The 20,543-nt window shown below is 43.3% G+C and overlaps 1 protein-coding gene and 1 long non-coding RNA gene across 4 annotated transcripts in view; one reads left to right on the top strand and one right to left on the bottom strand.

The window, feature by feature from the left end:
- The window catches only part of LOC119660264 (basement membrane-specific heparan sulfate proteoglycan core protein-like), a 514,615-nt gene that overhangs the window by 457,601 nt on the left and 36,471 nt on the right, over positions 1-20,543 (top strand). The window lies entirely within an intron of this gene.
- Positions 1-20,543, bottom strand: part of LOC119660265 — a 115,120-nt gene that overhangs the window by 87,951 nt on the left and 6,626 nt on the right. Inside the window, exon 4 of the long non-coding RNA XR_005250417.1 lies at positions 15,457-15,496. This is a non-coding gene — a long non-coding RNA (uncharacterized LOC119660265). The remainder of the gene's footprint in view (positions 1-15,456; positions 15,497-20,543) is intronic.

Raw genomic sequence — 20,543 nt, 5'->3', positions numbered from 1 at the left:
ACAATCACTGTTACGAGAGGGTGACCAGATCACGGAGCAGTATTCGAGGGTATTCCTCACGAAGGAATTGAGGAGAGCTAAGGAGGGTTGGATGGGGTCAAAATCAGAGGAGGAGCGAAGTATAAAGCCTGACAATTTTGCTGCCCGATTAGTGACTTCGAGGCAATGGGTGTCAAAGCTTATTGTCGACAGTGACTCCGAGGTCTTGAGTGGAGTCATGATCTATTATAAAGCTTAGGCCTCTTTCGCTACTGGTAACGTACTCCTCACTTTTCTCTACATAAGTTGCTGTCAATTCCACCATTTTTACAGTTATTCTTCCTGAGTTTATCGCACCAGCAAATTCTATAAAATCAAGAGCAAGGTATCAACATCATCGTTTTGGAAAGGTTTGTTCCTGAAGCGAATATAAAAACTAGATTAATATGGGTATTCCTAGTATCATCAGTTTATGGCTTATGGCTAGTTAGTTGGAGTTCCCATCCAAGACCTTTTCTATTGTAATAATTTTATGAATGTTTTTGTACTTGATGATAATTTCCTATATGCTAGCAATCCATCTTCTGTGTCAGGTTCCTATCTCTCCTCTGCATTTAGTTGTATCCATTCGCCTTGTTAAGTTCCAGAGTGAGGTTTCCTTTCAGAGCAAGCCCTTAGTTTCCTAGTTGTGACCTCACGCTTCTGGAACTCACTTGTGAAGAGCAGGTTGTCCGTTAGCCATACCAAAGTGCATTTAGAACTACTACGAGTCAATCAATCTCATGGTCATCTTTATTTGTAATCGCGGAGTTGAAATAAAGGAGGACCAATTCGATTATTGGTGCTCAGCGAAACAAGCAGTAGTGAAAAAGATTATCCGAGAAAGTGAAGCGAATTTAATGGAGATATAGTACGTCCCCATATGTCTATATTGAAATCTCACCTAATCTCCCAGGTAAGAAACATAATCTACGAAATCTTCAATTCATGAGATGCATAGCCTCCAGGATTCGATAGAGTCATATCTTCAAATGGGGCACAACAGGAAAAAAATGTGTACCCTCGTATAGTCGAGCAATCATCTTTTACTATATAAACCTTGACAGTAGAAATATGTGTCAGTGAACAATTAGAAACAAATTTTTGATGAGAGCAGAACTCTACCTAGAAAGAGGACCAATTTCCAATTTGGAAGGAATTTCAACGAGTTCTGAGAAGGTGAAGGTTCCTATATTTAATGGAAGCAAATATCTGTGCCAGAAAGTATTGAGATGGAAACGAAAACAAACAAAACAATAATTGGGAAATCTATTTCGATTTGTCTGCTTCCATTAAAATTCCATAAAATGTTTGTAATCCATTGAGGTGTGCAGTTCCCGTATCAATTGTATTTCAATCTTCACCTATTTATCCTTACTAGGAGCGTACTGCAAACGTTATGTGGATCTGTGCGGAATTGATATTGCGATACGTTTTGAAATTGCTTTCTACATAAAAGGCACCACAGAAGCTCATGTGTGACATCAACGCCAAGTTGGTGCAAGTATCGATTTCATATAAACGAGGGAGAACTAGGAAATCGGGAACAATACTAAGGAAGCTGAGTAATGATGGTTCGGAAAGTGCCTTCGAAGTTGGAAACTCAAGGAAAACAATAAATTGTCGTTCTCTTCCCGGGAAGGCTACAATGTTGACTTTTGTACTTTATTGAGTCATATATTGTGGAGATAGTAAAACTAAAATGTGCAATATTAGTAGACACGAGGGTATTTAGTTCGTAGCGTGCTATTGCCAATTGGTTGACAGGCTGTTGAATAAAGTGCTTCCTTAATCGATTTATCGCTTATGAGTTATGATATTTAGTAAATTCATCAGGCTTTTAGTTTTCTACATCCTTAGAAGATTGAAATTGAAAACAACTCGAGTAACCGGAGGCTGAATGCTTCAGGTATGAAAGGTTTTTTTTTGTATTTCTTATATATTTGAGTGAACGTTCGCTCATTTGCATCTACCTCGCAATGTTTATCCATTTAGTATGTCAGACTCTTCACTTTAGCGTGATCCTAACTTTCGTAGTGTTAGATTGCAGTAAATCTGCACCAGAGCGACAACTTTGACCTATGATAACTTTTTTAGTAATAGTGAGATTTCCACCAAACTTAGCAGTATCACGGCTTATGTTACCGCAAGTAATGTTGCTTGAGTAGCATGACTGGCATTATGCCATCAGGAGCCAGAGATTTATATTTTACGAAGCGATTTATAGCTTAGTTGATTTTACCAGGTGTACTCCTAATTAACTTTCGGTTTTTTTCCGATAGATGATGTTCTATTTTTTGGGTCGCTGTTGGTCGCACATACCTGTCATTTTGTTTAATTGTTGTCGAGTGTCTAAACTGCGTTGACGTTTCCCCAAAAAGTTCCTCCAGGAAATTTTTATTATGCGTCAAAAATGTCGGCGTATGTACCGAATTTCGAGCAAATACGCCATACATTGTTTTTCATGTTCAATCAAGGAAAAAAGTGTCCAAGAGCCACTGTGCACTTGTGGAAATTTATGCCGATCGTGCATTAACACTTCGAACATGTGAAACGTGGTTTCGACAATTCAAAAATGGAGATTTCGACCTGAACGACGCCGCACGCTCCGGCAAGCGAAAATCGTTTGATGACGCCGAATTGCAAGCATTATTGGATGAAAACAACACGCAAACGCAACGGCAGCTTGCAGATACGTTGTGAGTTCAACAGCAAGCAATTTCGAAACGTCTGTGAATCATGGGAAAAATTCAGAAGTGTGGAAAGTGAGTGCCGCATGAACTGACCGAGAGACAAATGGAGAGCCGAAAAGTGCTTCAACGGTGCAAATAAAGCCTTTTCTCCATCGTATTGTTACGGGCGATGAATAGTGGATTTCCTTGGAGGACCCTAAACGCAACAAATCGTGGGTGAGTCCAGGTGAAGCATCGACATCGATGGCACGACCAAATCGTTATGGTCGGAAGGTCATGCTGTGTGTGTGGTGCGACCAGACCAGTGTGATCAACTTTGAACTGCTGAAACCTGGTGAAATTGTGAACGCCATTTATTACAAACAACAAATGAATGATTTGAGCCGAGCGATTGCGGAGAACCGACCAGAATATCAAGAAAGAAAGAAGAAGGTGATTTTGCTCCACGACCATGCACCATCGCATAAGTCGACAGTCGTTCGCGACACGCTGGGAAAACTCAAGTGGGAGGTGCTTAACCATACGGCTTACTCACCAGACCTGGCCCCATCGGATTACCACCTCTTTGCCTCTTTGGGCCACGCTGTTTCTAAGAAGCGCTTCGACTCTCACAAAAATTTGCCGAAATGGCTCACTGAGTGGTTTACCTCCAAAGACAGTCAATTCTACTGGAGTGGTATTCACAAATTATCAGAAAGGTGGACAAAATGTGTAGAAAGCGATTGAAAATATTTCGAATAAAATAACTATTACGGTTCCCCTGGAATTATGTGTTTTATTCACAAAAAAAAAACCGGAAATTTATTAGGAGTAAACCTGGTATACCGATTTGATAGTCTGACACATTCTGTCCAGGAACTTTCCGACTTTTTGAGTGAGGATAGAGTCCTATGTCTAATCTAACTAAGTTTCGCCGACTCGTAGGTGTTTTCAATGTTGTGACAATTGTCCAACCAAGACCACCTCTCGACAGTCTTGATGATCGACTTGTACTACTTCAAACAGTCTTTGTACGTATAGCGGATATTGTATTATAGATCGCTCAGTTCAGCTTCCTGAGATGGGATAGATCTCCATTGCACCACGCCGCAATGCCTTTTCCACAGATCCGATCTTTGGCTCTCCGAAAAGTTTAGAGACTTCTGCGGCGAGATTTAGACTGAGAAGTATCCTGCACTGATCTGAGAAAAATCTCTGATCAGACACTCTCGAGTTCTCCACCCTAAGAATCCCATTGTCGATTAGTAGGTTGATAGCAAGGACTTTCTCCCAACCGTCACAATTTTCCGAGCTGGAAAAATGGAAGGCTAGTGTACTGCCCCTGTTACACACCGATAGATTTGTATTAATAATAAGATCAAAGAACGACTCTTTGATTATCCCAAAGCATATGCCTTGCTTTGGCGTCACAACCTATCAACAGGTTGGGCTTCTTCGCTGTTAGGGTGGACGTTAAATGTTGCAATTCTTCTGGCGAAACTGATCTTTCGTGAGCCGAGGAAACGACCGACTATGATTAGGTCGCTGAAACTTAGGTCCGGACACAGAAAAGTGTGCAGACTCTTCCTCCAGAGGACACATGCTTTAGGTCTGTCCTACGTCAGAATATTAACCACGACTTTCTGAGCGTTCAAATCAACCCCAGTGAAGTAATAGAGATAAGCGACGAAGAGGTATTGGAAGCGACCAAGAACAACAAAGTCAACAAAGCTCCCGGGTTAGATGGCATCCCGAACATAACTATCGGATTAGCAGTAGGGATAGTACCAGAAACTTTCGTACGAGTATTTACTGCGTGCTTACGAGTGGATATCTTTCCTGCACAATGGAAAAAATATAAATTCATATTCATTCCGAAGCCAAACAAGCTACTAGGCGAACCTTCGTCGTATAGGCCAATATGACTCTTTAATTAATCGGCAAACTTTTCGAGCGAGTAAACTATCATAGATTACTCCCAGTTGCTCGGAAAAGGAAAGCGGTCTAGCAGAGAGGCAGTTTCGATTTTGGAAAGAGAAATCAACGATTCATGCAGTCAATTTGGTAAGAAATCTGAAATCTGACGTAGAAAACGCCTGTAACTCGACGAAGTGGAAAGAAATCATTCAGGCATTTGCCAGGCCTATTCCAAAGAATACCGAACAAACCTATGGTGTACCACAAGCATCGTCAGCCCTTTATTGTGCAACATAAAGTATAACGGAGTGCTAACGTTGCATCTCCCTGGCGGTGTCACCTCCATTGGACTCAGAAATGACATCACAATTCCAATCGTAGCAAGCCACGTTGACAACGTCGAAATATACGCCACCCAATATGGCAGATAAAGTCGTGGTTGGAAAATGCTCAATCATTTTAGAGCAGTGCGCAGATCTTCGCTTCACCGGCTCTTCATCGATTTCGAGATAACTATAATATTATCAGAGTGACATATAGTGACGCAAAGTGTAGCGTGTTGCACTGAGATAAAATTCCGAAAGAATTTCAAGTCCGAAGTGGTGTCCGACAAAATTGCAGCTTGTCACCGATACTATTCCTTCTTGCAGTCGGTGACGTTTTTCATATCGGCGAATGTGGAAAGTTTCAATGAAATCTTCAACCCTTCGAATATCTGTTTGCTCTCATACCTACACATCACAAGAATCAAGACTAGCAGAGTCGGACTGGAGATAAATGCCAACGAAATCGAGGTTCTCAGTGAGATGGATCATCGCCTCCTTCCTATCGCCATTCACATCGAGGTTACTGGTCAATTTGTCTATCTTGGAAGCGTTGTCTCTGCCGACGAAGGACCCGTGCGTTATGTCACCCGACCTATTAATAGTTTTAGATCCGCCTTTTGATATCTGCAAATTCGGATATCTCAAAACAAACATCAAATTGAGATTATTTCGCGAAAATGTTTTTGCTGCGCTGTTATATGGGAACAGTACATGGAAAGTGATCACCACAGTTAAAACCTGCCTCGGCCGTGTCATCGAAGTGCTCTCACCTGAGAAAATCTCGAATGAAGAGCTGAGTCGACATGGAGGCAATCTGCTGGTAGATGTGTTGATTTCAGGGCGCTCTAAATGCTATCATGATAAACTAGATTTTGGGCATATCATATTCATGCGATGGCTTTACAACCCATGTTCGGACCTGGCGTCGGAGATAAACTTCCTCCAGATGTCTCGGTTTAAGTCCTCTCCATCAGCTCGCAAATATCAGAGACGATCTGCTATTTGCGTTAATTTAGTTATCCTGCCGTTTCTGTCGTTTTTCGTCGGAGAAATCGATGAAAATTACAAGAGTCTGATGTGAAAACTTGCGGGCCTCCTATTATCCCTTTTTTCATCGAATTACCAATTCCTGCCACCGAGATAAATCCGGGCTCAGGAGAGTCCCCAACCTCCTCTCGATAGGCCTTAGTACGTTTTAAATAAAATAATTACCAACGAACTGGTATTGCATTACAAATTGATGCACCAGAAAGATATTGTCAGGAAGAGTCACTCAAAAAAATCTGCCAGTTTTCCAAAAATTTCGGAAAATTTTGTGCTGTCAATTCAAGATACGTTTTTATCAAAACGACCAGGCAAGCGCACAATTCCCCATAAACTTCCGAAAAAAGCAAGCGGAAAATACGCATATTACTTGGAACCTACTTCCATATATATTGAATTAAGCTTAAAATGTCTGTATCCTTTACGTTGTTCCAATTATTACGGATAAGCTTATCCGGGAAAAGCGAACGTATGTTCCAAAGCAAGCTTCTTTTCTGCATTAAATAATGACCTAGAACTTTCTTTGGGACTCTAAACGCATCAATGTTAAGTAAGGTAGTCATGAACTTATATCCACGTCTACTGAAAATTAAAAACTCCCTGAAGCCGGAGAGAATATTTAATAGTTAATGCTTCACATCAGCACTTAAAACTGCCATTTACATGCATGCGCACGTAAATATGTGTATTCGACATCATCATTTATTCCGAAAGTGTCGTTAAAAAGTTTTACATCTGAAAATTCTAAGAAAAAAAAACCCAGATCACTTTTGCTATTTTACATCCCAAGCATGGAAAACTTCGAATTGACGTAAGCAAGCGACGTCGAAAAAGTCGAATGGACGTCGAAGAAGGAAAATACAAGTGCGGAGTAACCTTGGCTGTGACAGGTACTTCCTTACAATTGAATGTTTTCCGAGGAAAGTTTTCATTTCATAACTCTTGTACTCGTAGATATTTGGTATCATTTGCATGTTTGCGGAGAAGTTTAATATCGCATGCTTTTCAGTATTCTCTCTCCTATGAGTGCCTCCTACTTGGCAATGTCTGGTAGTCTACCTTTGGTTCACAACTTGTTGTTTGCAGGCATTACGGAGATATAGCGAAATCCTGGCAAGCTGTTTCGTAACATGTTTTCCTTAGTACCATAGACTTATCATTAAATGCGAAAGTTTTTCTCTGCGATAGAGTTTGTAGCCGTAGATAATAAAAACCAAGAGGTTGTTTGTGCTGTGCGGAGACATTGGGATTGGGTTTTGTATTTTGAAATGCGTACAGGGTACTCAGAACCTCTTGACGTAGAGCCGTGCATGTTTGTTTTGATGGTCCTTCGGAGTAATGGGGGCTGGGAGTGATACAAACTAAAGAAATTTGTAGAAACCATAGAACTAGTGAAATAGTGAATGTGCTCGTAATCTAATGAAACTTTTAATGGAATAACTAATTTAAGCACTTGCGAGTACTCCTAATACATACCAAACGCTTCATTCGCAGTAAAGAAATGCCAAGGATTCACTCATTTATTTATTCTGTTTTCAAGTAAAAGAAGCACAACATGTAACAAAAATAAGAAATATTTTTTTCTAAGTGGCCACCAAGAAGTATCTAGAAATGTATTACAGAAAGGATATACATAGCAGACGTATCTGTAATATAGTAGTGTTCAGTATGGAGGACCGTTTTGATTGGAAGCTGATGAAACGAAGTTTATATAACAGTACTGGAGAAATGAATACCTATCTACCAGATTTTTTGTCACACTCGCCTCCCTTTATAATCCTTTTCAAAAATTAGCATCGTAAAATACGAATCAAGGCCTTTTATTTGATATCCCACATGCCTATACTCGATAAAAGAAAATGAAACGCTCTCCCCCTTTTTTGCATGCCCTAGGACCGCCCTCTTAAATTAACACAATACTATCCACTGCACCTACCGAATTTGATAGATAGAACAGACAGATAGCCAGGTTTTGTCCATCCCTAAATGTTACGGCAATTCCTGCAGTAACCACCGATATTCTGCTAGAATAGGCGACAATAACGCCCCAGGTATATCGAAAAATGCCCTTCAGCTCGCCGTGAGATCTAGACGGGACGGGGTGTTCATTGAAGCGTTTGAAGTCTACATGTTCGATGGGATATTCGATGAGTCAAGGAAGCCGCAGAAGCTGGTACAGCAACCTAAGGCTGAAAAAGCTTTAAGTGAGCCATATTTTTAGAGGCCCCAATAAATTGCTCCCAGTTGTTGATAGTTAATCTGCGAAGCCATCTCAGATCGACACTATGGGTTCCTTGCACGGTATACTTATAGGTTAGGTAAGTTAATTTTGCACATATAGTAGGATAGTGTTACCGATGTGCAAGGACTGTTTCAGTTGATTTAGCGTAGATGACAAGCATATGCAACGTAGTGCCCATCACCCCTTTATTCTTCTATTCATTGAAAAGAAGAGATCTATAAATAGATACAGAGAGCGTTAGCATTACCAAACAAAGGATCGGTGGGCACGCAGGCTAACCCCTACGATCAAGGAGTGGAGTTGAAAGAAGACATGAGGAGATCAATTATAATTCACCCAGCTTCTCAGAAGTCATAAAGGTTATCGCCAGTACCTGTACAGAAAGTAGAAATCTCACCAGACTGGCCCAACTGCGATCAAGTGTCAGTAGACCCCTCATGAAAGAATGGAGGAACCAGGGAGAGGGTCTGGTACCAGGAAATTTGATAAGAAGAATGCTAGTATACAAGAAGGATTAAAGTGCGATCAACTTCATGATCTGATCTATTCCCTGCAAACTGCGAATGAAAAAACAAGACCAGCAAAACGGGGTTACGAACGCGGCATATCTCTCTTGGTGACAGGTCCTGCGACAGGCCGACCAGGACGTATGTAAATTAGTCCGAGGAAAACAAATACGTGTCTACATGCTAAATGTTGGCACTCTAACTGGAAAGACCGAGGCACATTGATATATGCGCTCTGCAACAAACCCTCTGATCTGGTGCCAAAAGATGCGACATTCAACGCGAACGCGGTAAAAATGGCTATAAACTTCTCTATTTTGGTAGCCTACACACTCAATACGGTGTTGACATTGCCATATCAAAGGGTTTCCGTGACGCCATTAAAGAAGTCGAACGATTTGATGACCGGCTGATGAAGCTCACCATTAATCAGCTGATCGCGCTATTCCCTTCTTTACCCCATATGCACCATACACAAGTCGATTTGATGCCAAGAAAGATGCCTTCTGGCAACTTCTCGATGCAAAAACCTGCAGTGTGCCTGCATATCATCATTGACCCGCCGCACATTAAACAGTGGCGATTTCGTTAGAAGAAAGAAGAAATCATCTTATTTACATGATTACCAATCATTACGACTGGGGAAGGATCATAGAACTAAGTGAAAGACACAATCCACAAAGTGGCCTCTACAATCCCTCAGGTTACCAAACCAGGTAAACGGTACATCAATCGAGGTACTTGGCATTGGAATGACGATGTTGAAATGAAGGTCCGTGAAAAGAAACACATGTACCACAAGTTTCTCGACGATAAAACGGCAATTGGCAAATTTATAAGAATGCCAATTGGGAAGCAAAGAAAGCGATCGCTGTCACCCAAGCGGTCCATTATGTTTATGACAAACTGGACACTCGGGGTGGCGAGAGAGATCTGCATCGACTTGCCAAATGACGAAATGGACGCACACAGGATATCGAACACTTCTCTTACGTTAATGACAAGAATGGTATTTTGCTTACCGATCGTCGAGCAGCAATGGATAGATGGCGTGAATCTTTCAAGCAGGTCTCCACTGAAGAATTTGTTCATCCTCCACTTCCACATCATTGCCGACATTTGGTCCAGTTCCACCTGTCAGCCCAACTGGTGCTCAGAGGTGGCGATGAGGAAGACGGGGCGGCAACCCTGTCGGCCACACCAAAACCAAGTGGCCGAGGAGAACCTCCATAGTGGTGGCACCGGGAGACGCTGTACTCGCTTTGGTTTGCCGGCCGTGATGCAGTAGGCGAATGCTCCAAAGGCCTAATTAGGGCGGTCAGACCCGAGTCTACACGGGGACTCATCTGAAGTAGCAAATTGGTCACGAAACCTTACCAGGGGTATACTGGTACCATGAGAACCGGGAGAGCCCCTGGACTCCCATACTTCGGGTCAACTCAGGTTGTATGTGAGTACAGCTCGATTATTTGCGGTTGGCCCCCTAGTGGGAGTTTCATGGTAGTTGTGCCTGTGCTCAAGCGAGAAGAGACCTCGGCGTGGTGTTGCGTTTCAACACGGGTGCCGTACTCCTTACTTCGGTAGAGATTTAGGTAGGTCTTGCATCCACCAGTATGAATGCTAAGCCATGCACTTGGTATAGATTGGTACCGTTTTTGTTTGTCGCAGCAGGGCTCTGATTGTGGTCACAAAATCAATCCGTGTCTTAAGAAGACCGTGGGATTAAGTCTTCCAGACAGGTGCTCACGTTAAACCCTCAAGAACTGACTGTCAGCGGAACTGAAGTCGAGGAGGCAATAAAAAGAATGGACTCGGGAACAGCCACAGGACTTGACGGCATCGCATCTGAGCTCTGGAAAGCGAAAATCTGGGACCTAACGCTGTGACTCAGTGGATTCTTTAATTGGGTTATTCAGGAAGGGAGAACACCATCTGACTGGCAAGAAAGTACCACTTTCCAATATGGAAAAAGAAAGGTTGTCCAGCAGAATGTTCAAATTACCTTCCGATCCGATTACTTTCCCATATCATGAAGATATTTGAACGCATTCCTGACAACCGTATTCGCGAAATCGTTGAAATAACCGCGAATCAAGCCGGACTTGCCAAAAACTGCGGAACTACTGACGCAATACACGCTGCGCGGTTACTCATGGAGAAACACAGTGAAAGGCATCGCCTTCTTTACATTGTATTTCTGGATCTAGAGAAAGCGTTTGACCGTGTGCTCTACGACAAAACTTAGTGCCAAAGGAACACGTGCGCTGGGTTCAATTGCTCTATCACGATTCGAAAAGTGAAGTTCGAAATATGGCGGGTGTATCAAAATCGCTTCGTGTCTCCGTTGGTGTTCATCAAAGAAACGCCCTCTCACCACTCCTCTTTGCTTTTGTAATGGACACCGTCACACGGGACATCCAACGTCCACCGCCCTATACACTGCCTTATGCAAATGATCTTTTCCTAGCATCTAATAGCAAAAATAATCACGAGCAACTTGTCAAAAAATGGAATGATCGCCTCATGCAACACGGTCTCAGATTGAATCTATACAAAACTGAATTTTTGACGACCGGTCCTAGTGAAACAGCCACAATCACTGTCAGCGGCAGCGATCTGCCCAGAACTGACCTCTAGTCAACACTATCAGCCAATGGAGAACTGCATTATGAAATTGCTTCATGCATTAACGCAACCTGGATGAAGTGGCGTTCCACAACTGGTGTTCTTTGTGATCGACGTATCAACGAACGTCTTAAATCTAAAATTTACCGCAATGTCGTCCGTCCTGTCACCCTTTATGGTTCTGAGTGTTGGCGGACTATAAACGACAATGAACGACGTCTTGCAATAATGGAGGCGAAGATGTTGCATTGGACTAGTTTCGTGACACGTTTTGATCACATCCGAAATGAGAATATCCGCGATCGTTATGGAGTTGCACCCATCATGGAAAAATTGCGAGAGAGCCGTCTTCGATAGTATGGTCACGCAATTCGTGCTAGCGAGAATTCACTTGCCAAGATTGGTTTGAATATCGAAGTCGATCGTAAACGACCAAGAGGCAGGCCGAAACAACAGTGGCTTGATACGCTGGATGGGGATTTAAAAGCCTCGAGATTGCACCCAGATCAGGCATTCGATAGAGCCAAATGGCGAAACCGGTCATGACGAAGTTATAGTTATAATCAACATAGTGTCATTTTCTTCAAGTCTTCCCCCTGATGCCCTTAAACTGCTTAGGCGATATGTGCAAAACAGAACCTTATTAACTATTCTCTATCCGTGAAGCCGTTGGAAGTATCCTTCCTACGTAATCAAGAAAAGCGATTCAACTCGAGTCTACAAGGGACTCATGTGAAGTGTCTCTTGCCATGAAGTCTAAATAAATTCGTGTCCGAAAAGGAGCCTGTGTTTAGGCCCACATGATAGGTACTTAGTTAAATCCCTAGCACCTTAATGTTTATCTGCCACAAAATTATTTCTGACTGGATATAGTAATGAAATGAAACAAAAATCTGAAAATAGTCATGGCGGTGCCTGCACGTAGAAGCTGGGCCATAGAATGCATAGAATGTCGTTACAAACATGATGATCGGATTGAGTCACAAGCCTCGGAGAAATGCTAGGGCGTCCACCTCAGTCGACGCGGCAGGACGGGCCCCGGTCCTGTCGAGAAATGGGCAAGGGTTCTTGACGCATGGACGGCGTCAGGACGTAAGCAAGTTAGTCCGCACACAACGAACAAAACAAATACGTGTCTGCACGCTAAATGTTGGTACCCTAACTGGAAAGATGGAGAAACTCGCAAGAGCCCTTCGAGAAAGGTGCATTGACATCTGCGCTCTGCAAGAAACCCGATGGTCTGGTGCCAAAAGCTGCGACATTGAACGCGAACGCTGTAAAAATGGCTATAAACTTCTCTATTTTGGTAACCCACACACTCAATATGGTGTTGGCATTGCCATCTCAGAGGGTTTCCGTGATGCCATTAAGGAAGTCGAACGATTTGATGATCGGTTGATGAAGTTCACCATTATATCAGCTGATCGCACTATTCACTTCTTCACCGTGTATGCACCACAGACAGGTCGACCTGATGCCGAGAAAGATGCCTTCTGGCAACTTCTCGATGAAAAGACCTGTCACGTGCCTGCTGATGATTACATAATCATTGCCGGCGACCTTAATGGTCATGTGGGTGAAAAGGCAGACGGTAACAGGTGCCATGGGGGAAAGAGGTTCGGAGCGCGCAACGAAGGTGGCGAGCGTATAATCGATTTTGCGGACACCCATGACCTTGTGCTTATGAATACATGGTCCATCAAACGATTGTCTCATCTTCCCACATTTTATAGTGGGAACAATAAAACGCAAATCGACTATATTCTCATAAGACGCCAAACATTTTACCACTGTCACTGATTGCAAAGTCGTTCCCTATGAGACCATCGCACCTCAACATCGGCCGTTGATTGCCGTCCTGCAAATTAAGCAACCGATAAAGCGGCGTGAGGAACGCACTGGCCCGCCGCGCATTAAATGGTGGCGATTTGTTGAGAAGAAAGAAGAAACGGTCTCACTCATACGATTGCCAACCATTACGAATGTGGAAGAATCATGGAACCAAATGAAAGACACGATCCACAAAGCGGCCTCTGCAACCCTCGGGGTCACCAAGCCGGGTAAGCGGTACATCAACTGAGATACTTGGCTTTGGAATGATGTTGAAATGAAGGTCCGTGAAAAGAAACGCCTCTACCACAAATTTCTCGACGATAAAACGCCTGCTAATTGGCAAATTTATAAGAATGCCAACCGGGACCCGAGCGAACCATTTCAAAAATCTTTACGATAAACTGGACACTCGGAATGGCGAGAGAGATCTGTATCGACTTGCTAAAAGCCGTGATGAACGCATACAGGATATCGAACACTTCTGTTGTGTAAATGACAAGAACGGTACTTGCTTATCAACCGTCGAGCCGCAACGGATAGATGGCGAAAATACTTTGAGCAGGTTTCAACTGAAGAATTTGCTCATCCTCCACTTCCACAATCATTGCCGACATTTGGAGCAGTTCCACCAGTCAGCGCAACTGAAGTCGAGGAGGCAATAAAACAAATGAAATCGGGGAAAGCAACAGGACCTGACGACATCGCATCTGAGCTCTGGAAAACGAAGAGCTGGGACCCAACACTGTGGCTCAGTGAATTCTTTAACCGGGTTATTCAGGAAGGAAGAACACCATCTGACTGGCAAGAAAGTACCACTGTTTCAATATGGAAAAAGAAAGGTAGCCCAGCAGAATGTTCAAATTACCGTCCGATCCGGTTACTTTCCCATACCACGAAGATTTTTGAACGCATTCTTGACAACCGTATTCGCGAAATCGTTGAAATAACCGTGAATCAAGCCGGATTTGTCAAAAACTGCGGAAATACTAACGCAATACACGCTACGCGGTTACTCATGGAGAAACACCATGAGAAGCATCGCCCTCTTTACTTGCCTTTCTGGATCTAGAGAAAGCGTTTGACCGTGTATCACACGAACTCATCTGGTATGCTTTACGACAAGACGTCGTGCCAGAAGAACTCGTGCGCTGGGTTCAATTGCTCTACCACGATCCGAAAAGTAAAGTTCGAAGTATGGCGGGTGTATCAAAACCGCTTCGTGTCTCTGTTGGTGTTCATCAAGGACCACTCCTCTTTGTCCTTGTTATGGACACCGTCACACGAGATATCCAACGTCCAGCGCCCTACACACTGCTTTATGCAGATGATGTTTTCCTAGCATCTGATAGCAAAAATGATCTCGAGCAACTTGTCCAAAAATGGAATGATCGCCTCATGTAACACGGTCTCAGATTGAATTTAAACAAAACTGAATTTTTGACGACCGATCCCCATGAAGCAGGCACAATCACTGTCAGCGGCCGTGATCTGCCCAGAACTGAGCGATTTAAATACCTCGGGTCAACGTTATCAGCCAATGGAGAAGTGCGTTATGACATTGCTTCACGCATTAACGCAACCTGGATGAAGTGGCGTTCCACAACTGGTGTCCTTTGTGATCGACGTATCAACGAACGTCTCAAATCTAAAATTTACCGCAATGTCGTCCGTCCAGCCGCTCTCTATGGTTCTGAGTGTTGGCCGACCATAAAAGACAATGAACGGCGTCTCGCAGTAATGGAGACGAAGATGCTACGTTGGACTAGTGGCGTCACACGTTTAGATCACATCCGAAATGAGGATATCCGCGATCGTTATGGGGTTGTACCGATCGTGGAAAAGTTGCGAGAAAGGCGTCTTCGATGGTATGGTCACGCAATTCGTGCAAACGAGAATTCACTTGCCAAGATTGGTCTGAACATCGAAGTCGATGGTAAACGACCAAAAGGCAGACCTAAGCAACGGTGGCTTGATACGCTGGATGGGGATTTGAAAGCCCCGAGATTGCACCTAGATCAGGCATTCGATAGAGCCAAATGGCGAAGCCGATCACGACGAGCCGACCCCGCTTGTGAACGGGACAAAGGCTGAAGAAAAAGAAAAAGAAGAAAGAAGATAAGAACATGCTTTTTGGCTCTAGAAGGTTTATCACTTGCATCTTCATACTGATTTTAATCTATACCCAAATTTATAATGGTTCTGACCGAAGCATCTTCACTACTTCTAATATTGTGTTTGTAAAAAAAAATTAGAAAATAACAAAATTCACTTACCCCGTAATTTCATGGTCCACGGTATATGTATATTAAGGAGCTGAAAAAATAAAAAAACTCACTTAAATATGAATTCGTAATTTATCAAAATCATGATTTCAGAGGGTTTTCACTAATTGTAATAGGGGAAAAAAGTCGGGAAACCGGAAGCTGGACGCTTTAAGTATGAAAGGTTATATTTCTTTTTCAAAGACATCTGAGTGTGAATTTGTCCCACTAGTACATAACACGTAATATACGCATATATTATATGAGAATATCTACTTTCTAAAGAAAGTGACAGCTTTGACCTATTGTAACTTTGTAAGTAATAGTGCGATTTCCACCAAACTTAGTGAGATCAAGCTCTATATTATAGCCTACATTGTTGCAATTTCGGAGTGCTATAATGAACTTCTGCAACCAATTACTAAAAAATATAGTGATATACATATATACGGTATGGAAGGTATTTCGGAGCCTAGGCACCATATAGTGGCAGCCTCTTGATTTTTTCAGATTTGTCGATTTCTGAGAGAGGCTCCGTTAAATAAATGATCACTTTAGACTCCCCGAACTCCCTGCCTTTCCAACAAATGTCAAAACTAAAACCAACTTCAGAAAGTACTACCCGAGACCTTTCATTTGATACCCCACATGACTATATTTGGTGAAAAAAAAATTTACACTCTTGCATGTATGGGGACCACTTTTGCATTTATGGAGACCTCACCCCCCTCCCATAAATTCGACGTGAAAGGATGTAACTCACTGTATGCGTGAGCGCCCACCAAATTCGGTGTCAAATTTTTTCTAGCCGACTGCATTGAGGGTCTTTGGAGAGTGTGATAATTACAATCCCGGGTTGCAGTGCGGAAAAACACATATGAGTGTTAATAAACAAACCCCAGTTTAGAACCATTTGCGAGTCGGAAAGCCCTGAGTTCAATCTGCATCCAAAGCAAGAACGTGTTGGAATCAACTGTAAATTTGTTTTTAAATCATTTCACTGCAAACAGTTGAGGAAGCCTAGAATTTCGGGGGGCTTCCTACTAGCAGCACGGCTAGTGGGGAGTCGCCTTTGATGGTTTTTAGCCTTAATGACCCTTTTAGACGGAGCGCTAAACAGAGAAACAGATGTCAGATCAAAGGAGCAGCAGCGGTGGAGTCAATTCTTTAAATGAGGCTGACACGATCACACAGCTGGGATCAATGATCCAAAATCTGATGGAGTACGTTGGTCAGCGAAATAACGTCCACCATGCTATCCAAGATCAGGTGCGTTCTATTAGGGCAACGTACTTTAAGGCTAAAGAGGACGTAAAAGTACGCGAAGAAGGTATACTGCCAAACAGCCAACGAAAAGTGATGGTTGCCGTAGCAACACAAACTAAACTGAAAACATCTCTTCCCAAGAGGCTCTCTGACAAAGAAGGTATCCAAGGTGAAAGGGACATCTCAGCAATGCGCAATAAGCGACAAAGAGATCCCAACGAAGAGATACAATCGCCCCAACGGACAGCAAAACGCAAAAAGGAGAAACCAATGCCGGCGCAACCTAGGAAGACAGGAGACGGAAGCTTATCGGCCCACCCGGAAAAGGCCACTAACCGCACCGAAAGACTTTACTTCGACTAAAGTAGAAAGTAAGAAACGGTTGCAAAGGAGGGCCAGGCCGGACGCGCTGATCATAACAAAAACCAGCGAGCAACGTCCGCGGAGATTTTACGTAAAGTAAAAGCAGATACCTCCCTGACTGAACTGAGTGGTAATGTTACGCGTATCAAACGTACGCGGAAAGTTGATATGCTGCTGGAGCTTAAAGCGGGTGAAGGGATAGGCGAAAACTTACGGACAAAAAACCGAAGTGTTACTAGACGAAGCTGCGACCATCAAAATGAACAGAGATTCGGTGGTGATAGAATGTAAAGACTTGGATGAAGTCGCTACGAAGTCAGAGATCTGTGAAGCCTTGCAATCTCAATTAGGACTGCAATCAGTGAGCGACGGAGCGTACGGTGATACACAGATAGCGTCGATAAGTCTTCCCGTCGAAGCAGCAAAAAAGGCGATAGCAGCAGGACAAGTTCGTATTGGATGGGTAGTTTGCCGGATACGAGAGCAAAGCCAAATGAATAAATGTTTTAAGTGCTGGCAGCTACTAGCTCACAAGACAGATCTAGTCTGTGCGGCAAGTGCGAAGAACAAGGCCATTTTGCGAAGGATTGCGAGGGAAAGCCCAAATGCGTGTTCTCTGTCGAAACCAAAAATAGCGACAGCGCCCACATTACAGGAAGCAGTAAATGCCCAGTGTTCAGAAAGGCGTTCATAAATAAGTACAAGTGAAGTTTATGCAACTAAATTTGAATCACTGTCGAGCGGCCCAAGACCTGCTCTCCCAGAGCGTGTTCCAAAAAATAATGTCGACATAGCTATTGAATGCGAACAATATGAAAATCTGCATAGCGGAGTATGGGTAGCTGACAAAAACAGCAAAGTCGCGATATGCCAAGATAGGAGGTATATACATCTATAGTTGTTAGGCAGCCCCGAGCCTCACACTGGAGGAATTCACTTTGTTGCTTGAGAAGCTATCCTTTGATGCCAGGCGCTACAATTCCAAAATAATTGCCAGCGATTTCAACAGAAGAAGAATGGGGAAGCAGAAAAACAAATGCAAGGGGGCAAATACTGCTAGAGACATTCTTACGTTTAAATGTAGTACTTGCGAACTCTGGGGGAGCCAACACATACCGGAGGGGAGAATTACAATCGGTAGTAGACCTCACTTTCGCCAGTGACACCCTTATCAAAGACTTGCAGTGGCATGTCAGCGAAGAGTACACACACAGCGATCATCAGGCTATTGTCTTCCAAACCCCGCGTAGGAATTATATGAAGCCACCGAAAAGAATAACGATGAGCTGGGTAACTAACAAATTCGATGAAAGAGGTACTTCAGGATGACACATTATTATCGGGAAGCGCACAAGAAAAAGCTTTACAGGTCGCGGAAAAATTGCAGCGGGAATGCGGTGCCTCTATACCACGGCGTAGCGCTTTCAGAAATTGGGGAATGTCGGGAAAACTGCCTCAGAGCTAGGAGATGCTTCCAGCGCAGAAGAAATCAACCTGAATTCGCTGAGCTGCACATGCAATACAATAACGCGAGGAAAAAATTGCAAGAGCAAATCCGAACATTTCAAGCGAATGTGTACTGAAGCTGATTCTGATCCATGGGGTGGCGCCTACAGGTTTGTAATGTCATCACTTAAAGGCAAGCGCTCCCCACCAATTACCTGTCCTAAATTACTACAAAACATAGTGGACACTCTCTTCCCAGAGGATGTGAACTACACAAATATGCCTAAAGTCCATGTAAATCCCGATGAAATTCCTGTAGTTGTAGAAGAGGAAATTTTTGATACACCAAGAAAACCTGCTGAAAATAGGACCCCAGGGCTAGATGGCATCCCGAATATCGCGCTGAAAGTGACAACCAGAACAGCACCAGGTATGTTTGCCAAAGTTTTTACGGCATGGATTAGAGAAGGAGAATTCCCCGAGCAATGGAAGCTGCAAAAGTTGATACTTATTCCGAAGCCAGGTAAACCATTGGGAGACCCCTCCTCATATCGACCGATAGTTTGGTCAATACCATTAGTAAACTATTTGGCCGAGTATTATACAACAGGTTGCTCGCTGTTGCGGAAAAGGAAGGAAGCCTATCCGACAAGCAACCGTCAACCGTCGATGCAATCAACATGGTGACTGGCCTGGCTCGCGCTGCAATACAAGATGACAAATGCTGCACAGTGGTGACACTCGATGTAAAAAATGCATTCAACACTGCAAAGTGGACGAAAATCGTAGAGGCTCTAACCAAACTACAGGTTCCGAAGTATATTGTACGCAGCATTGTTGCATTTCTTTTTGGAAGAAGATTATATTGCGAATCGGACGATGGATAGAAATTATTCCCAATGACGTGCGGCGTACCACAGGGGTCTGTCTTACGTCCCTTACTGTAGCTAATTATGTGCAATGGAGTGCTGACGCTCCGCCTTCCTAACGGCGTGACAACCATTGGCTTTGCGGACGATATCGGGGTAACAGTAGTTGCAAAACGCTTAGACAAGATCGAAATCTACGCAAATGAAGCGATATGGGAGATTAATTCCTTGCTGAACATAAAACGGAACTAGCGCTAATCTGCAAAAGAAGGAAAGACACGACCGTGAAAATAAAAGTTGGTGAGAAAACAATTTAATCCCAAGAGTCACTTAAATATTTGGGAGTAATGATTGACAAAAGGCTCAACTTTAAAAACATACTGAGTGCGCTGCAACTAAAGCGTCTTCGATCGCTGTAACGATCTCGAGGATAACGAACATTGGTGGACCAAGACAAAGTCGACGTCGATTTATTTCAAGGGTAGTTAGTTCCGTGCTATTTTACGCAGCTCCAGTGTGGACAACCGTTCTGGAAAACAAATCAAACTGCGGAAAACTAGGAATGACGTATCGACTAAGTGCACCCCGGGCACAGTAGATCTACTATAGGCAGTACCCACACTAAAATGACCCCACTTGCGAATAGGCTTACAGAAGCTTATCTGTCACATCAGAGACGCTAAACAAGGAAAAGTCATAATCTTCGTCAAATCGTATTGGAAAGAGAGAGATCGGTGAGCTTTTGCTATTCTGGTACTACGGCGTGCTCACCCATATAGCAAAAAGTTGTTTCACGTATTCACTTATACATAAGCAAAAACTTGCCGATCTCACCAATACAATGGCAAGTCCGGGCGGTATGTCAAACACAGCTGATCGGATTTTCGTTACATCTCGCTCATGCTCAAGGGCAAAACATTTTGAAATCGTGCGTACTCGCACTGATTTCCCCCCTTGAGGGGCAAGGGGGAATTTGGTAGCTGTCTAGTATTTAACTGTGCCCCGGGTATGCAGTGCTTATAGAACAACATCAGGAGAAGCAGCATATGTGCTGGCAGGGACAATCCCCATAGACATCTTGGCGGATGAAGGTCGGCGTCTCTTCGACAAAATGTATACAAACGGGGAGTCTATTGTGCTTCGACGGCAACTAGC

The sequence above is a fragment of the Hermetia illucens genome, chromosome 6 (genome assembly GCF_905115235.1).
Source record: "Hermetia illucens chromosome 6, iHerIll2.2.curated.20191125, whole genome shotgun sequence".
Lineage (NCBI taxonomy): Eukaryota > Metazoa > Arthropoda > Insecta > Diptera > Stratiomyidae > Hermetia > Hermetia illucens.
Note: the sequence above shows the minus strand (reverse complement) of the source record. Positions and strands in the feature narration are given on the sequence as shown.